General features: G+C 48.7%; 1 protein-coding gene across 2 annotated transcripts in view; it reads left to right on the top strand.

The window, feature by feature from the left end:
• Positions 1–3,057: 3,057 nt before the first annotated feature.
• Positions 3,058–8,768, top strand: part of TAOK3 (TAO kinase 3) — a 112,984-nt gene continuing 107,273 nt past the window's right edge. Inside the window, exon 1 of one of the 2 annotated variants that reach the window (XM_054172785.1) lies at positions 3,058–3,194. The gene's annotated coding sequence lies outside the window, so the exon portion shown is untranslated. The remainder of the gene's footprint in view (positions 3,195–8,768) is intronic. The other variant, XM_054172787.1, reaches the window with a different exon arrangement.

Below are 8,768 nucleotides of genomic sequence, written 5' to 3'. Positions count from 1 at the left end.
GATGGTGAGAAAGGACTTGTGGTGACACTTAACACTGATCTTTGCAATTGCATTTTATTTTTTCAATACAGAAATTGCTTTCCTGTTCCTCCATACTCTCAACAAAGCACCACCATAATACATTCACCCAGGTGGAGTGGGTTAACTGGAGGTATCATAGAACAACTGTCCAGACCCGTTATGATCAACCTCATGCCTGCCAGGTTCAGGTTAAGCTCCTGACAATACACAAGGATGAAGATACAGATCCTGCAGTGAGATTCACATGCAGGATCCACTAAGAAGCCTACACCACATGCCCCTGCCCACCACAGGGGCATCAAACTAGATGACCTTTAAAGGTCCCTTCTAAGCTAAACCATTCTGTGATTCTATATGAAAATGCTTCCCATTGAAATTTCAGTCTAAATACCTCATTGAGCCCTTTTCTGCAACTCTGAGTCGCTTGGAAAGAACTAGTCAGCCTCATTGCCTACAGCAGTGCCAGACCAAGTGACAGCTGTGAGCTGCATTCCTCAAATGCACACCTTATTGACTCACTGAGACACTATAAACATCTTGCCAAGGGAAAGGGAATAGAATCGTTTTAGCTGAAGGAAGATTGAACTTTAAAACAGCACAGCACTTTTCCAAACTGGCTGAACCAGGCACTCAGCAACCAGGAGCAGCAGCAGGTCACACTCTTTGTTCTGAAAAGAATTGCAGCAATGCACTTTGCTTTCCTGTAGCTCACCCCAAAGGTCTGTTTGCCCTGACTGACAATTTTTAACTGGGAACACCCAAGCAGTGCACACCCAGTACCTTTTTACATAAGTAAATATTACCTTACACAGGAGATGAGGCTGAGACACAGCTAAAAGTCAACACTATCGAGAGCAGCTCCCAGGGCTCAGTGTCCCATTTGAGGGCGTTCAAGTTGGCACATGGCAGGTACGATCCCAGAGCTGCTTGCCACCCCTCTGTTGCCAAGTCATGCAAAGTCTAGGGGTTATCAGCATCTTGTAAAGCAATCCTTTACCTCTCTCCTTACTCAGGGCAGCAGTTGCTGGCAGGGTTGCCTGTGGCCACAGGGCGAACAGGAAAGGGTGTGGTGGTGACTGCCACATTGCATGAGCTGACTGGGTGCCCGCAGGTTTGTCCTTTCCCTGCAGACTTGCACCTGCCTGGAACTGTTCAAATAACTTTCCTGAAAATCATGCAGTCATAGAGCTAAAAATAGAGAAGGCACTGGCTAAAGCCCTTTTTCAGAACTACCCAGAGCACCCTTAAAACTTTGTAAACGTTATTTTCCTCCTTTCTTCCCCATTTCCTGTCTGCATCTCTTCCATCTAGCCCCCATATCTAGCCCATCAGCTTCCCTGCAAGCCTGGTTCAGGCTGCTGTGGACAGCAAACTAAGTGTGCCAGAACCAGTGCTGCCCTTCCAAGGTTAACTTAGCCCACGTTACGCTGCCTCAGCACTTTCTGTTTGTCTGAGCTGATTTACCCTTTAAGAGCAGCCCTTCACACATCACACAGCAGGCGTTTCCTAAAGCCAGGGCACCCGAGAACCCTTTGAACAGAAGCAGCTGTGTGCAGCCAGTCAGTAAGAAGCTGCACACAGCTGCAGAATTAAAACGTTTTAGCCCTTTCTGTGGTCAAACCTGGAATCTCACTTGCTGTTGCTCCCTTGGTACTAATTCCTCATGTTTAATATTAGCCTTCTGGAGACACCCTCTACTGTCATCTCTCAGGCATCCACTGGGAAGCCAAGGGAGGAGGTTCAGCTTTAAGGAATGCCATGTTTCCCTTAGAAATGCAGCAACTTAACTGTCTACGCCCCAAAGAGCTATCAGGGGAAGTTTTGGAACTTCTCTGTCAAGCTGTTGTTCTTGGCTCACGTTTTCATCAAAGCTGTTTTTCTCATCACGACTTCATATACTTTCACTCAGCTTGAGGACAGATTTCGGCCTCCTGCTTTGTCAGCATCAGCTATTCTCGAGAGGAGCTGTCACAGAAGTCGTGCTCACTATGTTTTTCTTTCCAGTGGTAAGAAATCAAGACATAAAAGGTTATGAAGCCTCAGCTTACAAACACAGATCGTGGCAACTCATTTATTGTACGAGTTGGATGACTGCAATGACAAAACGTGTACTATAGTACCTTGGCCTTTGAAGAACACAAGGCATACCAGCACCCTTAGATCAGAACACGTGGCTTTCGTGCTTCTGTACCTTGACCCATACGATGATGGTCCCAGAACAAAACCCAGGAGGTCAAGAGCTGTTAGAAACAACACAACGGCATTGCACGAGGTACTGACAGAAGATAAAGCTCAGCTGTGGATGTCCCACCCCTAGAAGGCCAGATTGGATGGGCCTTTGAGCAACCTGGTCGACGAAAGAATAAGCCACTGTGTACCCCTGTAGCAATAAAGGAAAGAATGTTTGCCTTTGGATTTAGAGCCTATAGGACACCACAGTGTGTGCCAGAAGCAGCACTGAACACCTTACCCTGTCTCTGCTCTGAGCTCTCCCAGACCTCTTAACCACTGCTAAAGCTCCTCCTTCCTTTGTGGCCTTTGCTCCTTAAGGTACATCATTACTAACTCAGAACTTTTTTTTTTCCCCTTTTTGGTCTTTTTTTAAGTAAGAATCTTGTCCTGCGGTGACCTGCCACAGAACACAGAGTCATTGATCAAGGCTCCTTTAACCCTGAGAGCAGTTACTTAATGACTCAGAGCTGGCCTTATACTGGGTCTCATCCCCTCACGCACTCCCTGAGGCCGCTACAGGGCCTGAGGAGCCGCCTCGCTCCCCAGCCGCGAACGGCAGCCGACGGCCTGAGACTCCCCGCAGCCTTCGCTCCCGGCGGGACCGAGCAGGCGGCTGAATCAAGCGCCGATGCGTCAGGGGGTGCGATCGATAAGAGGGCGCCACTCTGCTGCCTGCCCGGAGCTTCCGGACTGCGTAGCCGAGCGCCGATAACAACTCTCTCCCTCCCACTCTCTCGCCCGCGGCGGGCAGGCCGTGGAGCCGATCGCCGAGCGGCCGCGCGATTGGCCGCGCCTGGCAGGGGGAGCCGCACCTCGGGCGGCGGCGGGGCCGTGGCAGGAAGCGGCGGGGACAGGGACGGGCCGGCGGACACTCTCCTTCCCTCCTCCTGTCTCCCTCCCGTGTGCCGCGGACGTGGTCTGCTGCCGCCGGCCGTCACCAGGTGAGGCACGGGGCTGGGAGTCGCAGCCGTGAGGCGAGACAGCTGCGGGCACCGGCTGAGAGACGGCTTCGCTTCTGACAGGCGGGTCCCGCCGGAGCAAGGGGCAGCACTGGGCTTGGCAGCCGTTTGAGGGCTAAAAAAGCCCCACTTTCTCGCTGTCCCGGCGGCGCGGGGCGCTCGCTGCCGGGTCCCGGGGTGCCGCGTGTCCCGGGACTGCCCGAGGGTGAAGCTCCCCCGGGGCGCGCCCGCGGCGGGGCCCGCCCGCCCGCTCACCCGGAGCTGCCCGGGGACCGGGGGAGCTGGCTCCGAGGAAGGGGATCCTGGGGGCTGTGCGAACCCCCCGGCCAGCCGAGCTCTTCCTGCTGCGGTTCTGGGGCTGGGAGTGCCCCGCTGATGGGGCCGGGGATGGGGGGCGGGGGGAGATACAGCTTCCCAGCAGGTCGTGCTGGTTTTTGTGGGACTGGTGACACGGAGTTGCCTCGAGTGGTGAGGTGTCCCGAGTCCGCGGGCCTTGGTCGAAGAGCTCAGTGGGAAGTTGGGGCTCTAGGACAGCAGCTACAACCGGGGCGGAGGAGAGCAGTCTCGATGGGAGAGCGGAGGTGAAGAGAGGGGAAAAGCGGCTGCGGTTCCTTCACCTGCAGGCTGGGGACTCTGCCACAGCTCGGGTACGCGACGTGTGTCCATGCAGATTACCCCTCAGATCTGTGAGCGAGTAAATTGGACGGCGTCAGTATCGGTCTGGTGACATGCAGGTGAAAAGGGGTTGCTGTCAGCTTTCTTTAAACTGAGTTGGAAGTGATGACGTAGGTCTGGTCTGAGCAGATGTATCTGTCCTTTTAATGACATCAAGAAATGATTTACTGTAGGTGCTGGATGTCATCTAGCAGTACTCATATTTGCGTGGGAAGGAGAAAGAAGGAGGACACTAGGCAAGTACTAAGCCCTTAGAATTTTGTTTTGTATCTCCTCATGTCTCCTTTTTTTTCTTTTTCTTTTCCCTCTCTTTATTTTTTCCCCTCCTTTTTATTCCAGGAACAGAATTGGAATTAATTCCTTAACCCTATAACTATGATACTTCTAAAATTCAGTAGCCACTGAGTGGCCCTGGTAGCATCTGGGCTTTTCCTGGTCACTCAGCCTGGGCAGAGGTGAGCAGCTTGATGCTGGATTTGCTGCCCACATCCTGGGTGTTCTCCTCAGGGCTGTGCTCCAGCAGTGAAGCACTGATCTCATAGGTGTGTGGAGTGCTGAGGCTCAGCACAGGCTAGTGGCAGCTGCCATGTTTGTTTAAAAACAGCAAAACAGGTGGTGCTGGTAGGGCCTCCCTGTGTGCAGGAGCTTCTGAGCAGGAGGACTTGCTGTGGGAGAGCTGTGCTCAGTTCCACTTTCTGTCCAAGACGATTTCAAATTGCATTGCCCACCTCATGGGACAATGACCTAAAGAAGTTGAAAGTAGCTCAGGGTTCTGTGCTGATGGGGGACTCTCCTCACCTCTCCTGTGGAAGCTGTTTTGTGCTACACATGCTGATTAAAAGTTAACTGGGTAAGAGCACAGCAGGAGGATGACACTGGCTGCAGTTCATGGTGCTCATGTTTGGGTGAGGGTAAATGGGCTCCAATCTGTTCTCCAAGGTCTGCTTGCATATTTCCAACAACTGTTTGGAATGCTACAGTGCTTGAAGTGATGACATTGCTTATTTTGCTGGTGGTCATTTAGTTTAATGTAGCTTTAAATCTTGTCCTACATTTGTTAGAGTGCATGTGTTGGTGTTTGTGCATTGATAATGGAGTGCTCCTGGAGAGAAATAACACACCACTCTTGCTCCTCCCTGTTTATGTCCTTAAAATTGAATTACTTGTGGTAGCTACCTAATTCTGAGCTCTCAGAGAGTAATGTGGCAATATAGAGAGTGTTTTACATGTAAATGCCTGTTCATAAGCTCTCTTTAAAACTGAAATTCATACAAATATCTGACTAATTACTTATTTGGTGCTTGCAGTGAGGCTGGAAACTCTTCCTATCTGTGTTTAATGTATACTTTCCTCAGGTTTCATCAAATCAAGAGCTCTTACTTACCCTATAATTCATCATATAATTTCCTCTGCCACCTGATTTGGGGAAAGCTTGAGCTAGGTTGTTTCCACCTTCCCAATAGGAGGGTTTTCAGATTGCAAATTCTTCTGTATATGCATTCCTTGCACAGGTTCTTTGTATGTACTTCCCCTTTGCTTTGTTAATGCTCATTATCAGTGTAAAAGGATCCTTGCAAGTAAAAACTTCTAAAGATGAGATAATCCCTACTTAGGGGCATGCTAAAAATGGATGTTTGTATCAACAGGCTTTTGCTGTTGCATTTATTTGTCAGAACACATTGCAGGATGGAGTGGCCTTTTAGCAGAGCAGGGCTCTGTCCCTTCTGGCTGGTCAGCCCTCTTGCCTGTAAGAGAAATCCCTCTTTGTGTGGAGCCAGCCTGGAGTTAGCTGGGCTGTGGCTGGGGAGGGGAAGGGTCACTGTGCAAATGAAGTTTACTGCACAAAGAGTGGGGGCAGTTTGGAGCAGGAACACAGAGCAGTTGTTTTCTCCATTTACAGGCTTGTGTCCCAGGTTGTTCTGCAGCCTCATGAAATGCTGCAACTTTCAGGTTATGAGGGGTGGCAGGGAAGGAGGTGGTCATGAGACACTTTCAGTTTTATTTGTTGATTTTCCTGGGGGGGAAATCTTAGTGTCTAATGTTTTTAAGGGGAAAACCATTCTTTTGTGTAAGAGAGAGTTCTTACTGTCTTAACAGAAGCTCTCTGTGCATATGTCAGCAAACTGAGCTTGACTGAAAGTGCTATTTTGGTATTAAAGATAATCAAGAGGTAGACTTCTGTAAGTTCAGCACACACTTAGCTTTTTGACTAGATCTACTTTCTACAGAACAGGGGGGGAGGAAATGAAGAAGTAAACCCCAAAGAGTGTTTTATGCTTACTATTTTCCAGCTATTTCCTCCTTTGAAGGCCATTGATTAAACCAGACTGATTTGATTGCCTTTGGCTCCGTGCTGTGTAATAAGCATTATGCAATGGCATTGCACCTGCTTGTTCATTAGTTCTTTCAAGGGTAGCTCAGTGAGTTTCCCTGACACTGTCATCTTATCACTCTCTGACATCACTGTGGTGGATTTCTCTTCATTTCCAAAGTGATACATAGTTTAGGAAGCACTGCTCTGGTAAACCTAGGGTTCCTTAGGTATTTGGGGAAAAAGGGAGGAAATCTTCCTTCCTCTTTTCACCCCCTTCTGGCTCTTCGTGTTGATCTGCTGGTTACCTTAGAGTACACGAAGTGCAATTGTGCAGCGTGCACCACTTGAAATCATCGCTGGGATTGCATGCCAGGAACTGTAATCTGTGTGAACCTCAGCTCCTAATTAATGAGGAGGAAAGCTGAAATAGAAATTAAAGCAAATTAATTGGGTGTGGACATCCCTCTCCTGAGCTGCTGAAGGACGGTGGAAATCCAAGTGCCCTCTTAGTTATTGGTGATGCCGTGGCAGCTTCTGTTGCAGGCTTATACAGCTCCACTTCACAGTGTTGAAGCATTGCTTCTAGCATGATTTGTTTGCCTTATTCTGGAGAACTATATCATGGTGGGGGTTCACTTTTTACTTGCTGTTGGCACTGTGTGTATGAGGTATGACTGAAGAAAGCTGGAGCCTGTTGGCACTGTGTATATGAGGTATGACTGAAGAAAGCTGGAGCCTGTTGGCACTGTGTACATGAGGTATGACTGAAGAAAGCTGGAGCCTGAGCATCTTTGCTGAATTCACTCCTTTTAAAAGGTTGTTGAAATTAGGTTGTCTGGGTGGCTCAGATGAGCTTGTTCTTACAGAGCATGGCAAAGAAGGTGTCTGAGCAGTGTGGAAGCTTTCTTGTTTGTAAACTCACCCTTCTGTTTGTGTTTTCTTGCTGGACTTTCCCTCTGTGTAAGAAATTGTTAGTTTAATTTGTAAGGGCAGGGAAATCTCGCATTTAATATAGGGAGCTTACAGAACTAGTTTGCCCAAGTTGTTAATGAAGTAAGCACTTATGCCCTTGAACAGGTAATAGCTTAATGTTGATGTAATTACTATTTTTCTAATTATTTTTTTTCCCCTCCACCCTGAATATTAGGTCAAAATGGACTCTGGTTTGTTCTGAATTTAATGAAACCAGCAGCTATGTGGGAACACAGACCTGCATGCCTTCCTGCTTACCTACAAAGGACTTTCAAATAAGGACATTCTCACAGTTTGACATATTAATGTCAGTCTGTCTTTCTGAATATTACTATAGTCAGGCATGGCTGGATCATGGGGGATAGAATAGAATTCACCAGGTTGGAAAAGACCTTTGAGATCCAGCCTATCACCCAGCACCATCTAATCAACTAAACCATGGCACCAAGCCCCCCATCCAGGCTCTTCCTAAACACCTCCAGTGATGGTGACTCCACCACCTCCCTGGGCAGCACATCCCAGTAGCCAAATAGCTGGGCAGAGAGGGAGAACATCACTCATTTCAGCTGGACCAATCTTTTGTCAGGTTGCATTTAAAGTTTTAGAGCAGCAAATCTCCCTCCACATACACATTTGCACCCTCTTCTGCTGTCTCTCTGTTAATGGTGATGCTGGGTTACCTGAGAGACCCAGTAAGTCCTCAATAGAAGGGCAAATTAGAAATTCTTTCCAGTGAGGGTGGTGAGACACTGGAACAGGTTGCCCAGTGAATCTCCCCTCCCTGGAGGTGTTCAAGGCCGGGTTGGATGAGGCCTTGAGCAACCTGGGCTAGTGGGAGGTGTCCCTGCCCGTGGTGGGGAGATGGGAACTAGATGATCATCAAGGTCCCTTGTGAGCCAAACCATTCTATCAATCTGTGAATTGGTGGCCTTGGTGTACCACGTTTGCAGGCCTTGGTACAAGCAGCTTTATGCTGCAGGTGGTGCTGTCTTTGGGAAGAGAGAGAAAGCTGTTTGCACCTCATCTGAGACGCTGTCGTTTTAGCAGTGTCCCAGATAAACTCCCATCTAGGAAACTTGACAGTGCTGGCTGCAGTTCCCTGTGGCTTAAAACACACACATGGGTTTGCTTTGGGTTTGTTTCTTTTCTCACACGCTCCTCTCCAAAATGACTGTGATGCAGAAGGTGGCAGCTGCCAGGTTCCAAGCTAACTGCTTTTCAGCACTGGGAGGAATGAATCCTGCGTGCAGTGTGTGTGTTTGCACGTTAAGCAGATTAGGGTGAAAGGTGTGTGACTAGCAGATACCATCATCACTTTATGAGCAGGGTGTCTTTATTAGATTGTAATTAATGAATGTGTGCCAGATTTTGTGCACAGTGAGTCTGCTGCCCCTGGAGAGATGCAAATAGTGTGCTCACTCCTTGCGTTAAAACTTCTTTCCCTTTCTCTTCGATAAGTGACCTGCGATTCCCTGGCGCAGAGCTTGGCACAGAACTGAGCTTTTTCTTTTCCTAGGGTTGCCCTTGAAAGTTGTGAGTGTTTAAGGCCGATTTACAAGGATATAGTCACTGATGATTCATGTTGAGATGATGTT

This window comes from Dryobates pubescens, chromosome 25 (genome assembly GCF_014839835.1).
Source record: "Dryobates pubescens isolate bDryPub1 chromosome 25, bDryPub1.pri, whole genome shotgun sequence".
NCBI classification, from domain to species: domain Eukaryota; kingdom Metazoa; phylum Chordata; class Aves; order Piciformes; family Picidae; genus Dryobates; species Dryobates pubescens.
Note: the sequence above shows the minus strand (reverse complement) of the source record. Positions and strands in the feature narration are given on the sequence as shown.